This window comes from Myodes glareolus, chromosome X, assembly GCF_982192425.1.
Source record: "Myodes glareolus chromosome X, mMyoGla1.1, whole genome shotgun sequence".
In the NCBI taxonomy this organism is placed as follows: Eukaryota; Metazoa; Chordata; class Mammalia; order Rodentia; family Cricetidae; genus Myodes; species Myodes glareolus.
In genome coordinates, this window is record NC_142053.1 from 29423317 (window position 1) to 29427361 (window position 4045).

Below are 4045 nucleotides of genomic sequence, written 5' to 3' on the forward strand. Positions count from 1 at the left end.
TGGGTTAATTTAATATGTAAGAGTTAGCCAATAATGCCGGGTGGTGGAGGAACACGGCTTTAATCCCAGCACTAGGGAGCCAGAGGCAGGCAGATCCCTGTGAGTTTGTGGCGAGCCTGGTCTACAAGAGCTAGTTCCAGGAAAGGCTCCAAAGCTACAGAGAAACCCTGTCTCGAAAAACCAAAAAAAAAAAAAAAAAGTTAGTGAATAAGAAGTTAGACCTCATAGGCCAAGTAGTGATTTCTCTAATACAGTTTCTATGTTGTATTTTAGGACTAAACTAGCTTGCCGGCTGGGATGATTGAGCATGCCCTCTCTGAAAGCATTGGCGCTCCAACATTGTCAACTAAATCCATGTAAAACCTGAGAGGGCTTGAAAATGGAATTCTAGACTAAAAAAAAATTGAGTTTAACACAACTTCTTTGTGTTTGCTGGCGGTGTGCCACAGCTCCTTTAATAGAGATTTTCCTGACCCAGCAGCAGCAACAGAAGAAGAGCCATGCCATTTTAAAACACGGCTTCCTAGTCCGTGTCACAAGCACAAACTCTGGCCATGGAGCATTTCAATGGCATTTGTGGACCCAGGTGTTTGTGTGCCCACGTGGTGTCTGGAGGAATGTCGCTGAGACTGTACCCACTGCTTAGCGTTCCCCGCCTGGGCAGGCAGCTGGATCAGATATACTAGGCTTGCACAGGCGGGAGAGCATGGCGGATTCCTGCTGCCCTACACAGAGATATTTCAAGGCCATGCAGTGCGCTGCATGGCAGATTTAATTTTTACTCAGGAAAAAAGGGCTTTATGTGCTGCATGGTGCTACCCAGAGTCTAGGTGGTGAGGATGGCTCCCACCCAGCAGTCCTAGAGCTGAGGTGAACTATCTCCACCATATTTAAAGCCCGAGAGGGGTGGAGTCAGCACCCAGAGCCACTGAGACCAAGCTGCTTAGCATTTTAAGAAATGCTTCTGATCAGAAAAGAAGTACAGATACACAGTAGGACAGATTCAGACAAAAAAAGTCCTCTAAATGTGTCACAGTGTTGGATAAATGTACATAGACTTGGAAGAGAAAAACAATTGAATATAGAGAGTCATAAAATAACATTAATGCTTTTAAAAGGGGAGGGGTAAAGCCTTTAAAGAGACAGAGTACAGAGAGTCATAGATTCAATAGAGTAAAGGAAAATAAGCCATGTGAAAATGGAAAATTCACAGAGAGTCTGGATTATGTACAGTATTATGTTTTCTTTGAACTTTTTGACTGTGAAGGAGCTAAGTACAGAGAGACATTTCATTGTATGGGCTGCTAAATTAAACCAGCATTTATATTATAATGATATCTTGACTTCAAAATTTAAGTCTAAAGATATGGTGCTTTGGAAAAGAGGTTCTTTTGTTTTCACAGAAGATGAGAACCTGTGGATTGCTTCTATCCCAATATGGTTTGATAGACCACACCTTCCCTGAAAGGTTGCCGTGGACACCCTCAAAAGATTACTTCACCCAACTGCTAACTGAGATAAACCTAGCACATAGGATACATGATAAAATACCTGATAAACAGCACCCCCAAACAGCAGAAAGCAGTATAGACAAAACTATGCCCTTATTCCCAAATACTATTTATGTATGTTCTTTTACACTTAAAGGGGGATATACTATAGATATGAATAATTTGCATTGGTATGGATCTTGGTTTATTGATACAAATTTAAGGTCAATTTTGTTATATATCTATGTATTTCTGATCTTGATTAAGGTACTGTGATTGTGTAGGTCTCTTAAAAAATGTAATGTATAATTGAGAAATATAGGTTAATAGATAATCATTTATAATAGTCGAGATTGTAGTCATGTCATTTAGATTTTCTAGATATATAGAGATATATTTCATTTAGTTAGGTATTCTTCAAATATTTCAGAGACCTTCAGAATATGGTATTTACAATGTCTTAAGAAGTTATGATTTTTCGTGACAGTGAGACACATCTGTTTCTGGCAGCACCATGCTACTTCAAGAGGAAGACAGACATCAAAGAGGCTCCTTAGGGAGTTGGTTAGCCATTTGGGCAAGAAACTGCTCTTGCCTGGACTGATTAACTGAACATGTAGTACCTGCAGAGAAATGACTGCTGAACTTGCCTAAAGATGAGATGATCCTGCTTCATGAAAGAACCTGTGAGACATTCTGCAGGATAGAGAAGAAAGAGACTGAATTGTTTTTGAAATTTCTGCTTCATGGAAAAGTCTGCCAAATACTATGGGCCTGTAGGCAGAAGATGGATACCCCAACGGTACAGAAAAACTTTGGGTAACTATCCTGGTATTGAGATGTCTCTGCAAATTGAAGAATTCAGAAAGTTGCTTACAATGGACTTCCTGTTTACTTCAGTAATATTATATCCTTCTGGAGTCTTTGATGGAGTTGAAGAATTTATAATGATAGTTATAGTTTACCTTAGTTATGATAAAAGATAAAGTAGATGAAAATATAATAACTGTAATTCTTGCTTGATAACTGTTTAGTTATATGTAAGTTTACTATGTTAAAGTTAAAGCATTCCTTTTTGTTTAAACAGAGAAGGTGACATGGTATAGGAAGTCCTTCTGTTTATGTGTTGCTTTCATGGGTTAATAAATAAAGAAACTGCCTTGGCATTTTGATAGAGCAGAACATAGATAGGCAGGGAAGACAGAACTGAATGCTGAGAAGAAGAAAGCAGAGTGAGAGAGACATCATGGATTTGCCACCAGAGGTAGATGTGCTGTAACTTTGCTGGTAGGCCACGACCTCATGGTGATACACAGATGAATAGAAATGGGTTAAATTATTATGTGAGAGTTAGTCAATGAGAAGTTAGAGCTCATGGGCCAAGCAGTGATTTAATTAATACAGTTTCTTGTAGTTCTATTGGGGCTAAGCTAGCTAGGTGGCCTGGACGAACAAGTATCCACTCTTGTAACAATCAGGGTGGCCAGCAAGCATCCTTACCAATGGAATCACTGCCAAAAACCACACCATGGCTTCAGTTTTATGTACAAGGAGAGAGGTACAGTCAGGATCACATAAGAATATGCTTGATGAAAATCATTAAACAACATTCAGTGTACTTTTAGCTGGATAGGGTAGCACACACCTATAATCCCAGCACTTGGGAGATAGAGAGAGGCAGGTGAATCTCTGTGAATTAAAGGCCAGCCTAGTTTGCAAGAGCTAGTCCCAGAGAAAGCGCCAAATACTACAGAGAAACCCTGTCGCGAAAAACAAAAAAAATAAATCTTTTGAATATTCAGCTTACCAAACATTGAGCCCTACATAAACTACAGGGGTTCCTAAATCATAACAGCATCCCCCAAGAATTCTTGACCTAAGTATATTCCATCAAATTCCTCCTAAACACACTATCAGGAGATAGGGAAGAATATCTACTCTGAAGAGAATACTATCCTTGCTGAAGTATTATGGGGTTGTATTACACACTTTTTAATATACTGTGTGTTTTTATAGAAAATAGCTCTTTTTAAGATTTGAGCCATAAAATTAAAAAATAGAGCCTCTGAGGCTGCATCCTGCTAATGCCTGAAGCAGAGGTCTTCAAGGGTGATGCCTAACTCAGAAAAGCCCCTAATATTTGCATCCTGTGAGCATCAGTAGAACAAGACACACTCACCTTCCCTTTTCACTCACTGCTAGGACATCTTGGATTCTAAACTTTGAGAAGGAAGAGAGCAGGAAAAGACAGAAGAATGAGCACAAAAGGAGTGGAAAGGGCAGGCTCCTGTGAAGCATGGAGATGACTGACCGTGGGAGGTGGCACATGGGTGCCCAGCTCCAAAGTCTGAGCTTTGTGTCTTAGGACCCTAGGCTGCTGTCTGATTATCACTTACATTGGCCTCCTGGATTGCAGCTTCACCTACTCCTCTTGCCTCTAGCAACATTTTACTCTCGGTTGCTGTTGCGAAACACACTTTTTCTAAGGAAACAACACACGTTTACTCCTAGAGAAAGGAATCCTGCCACAGACAGAAGGAACAATACCAGAGTCC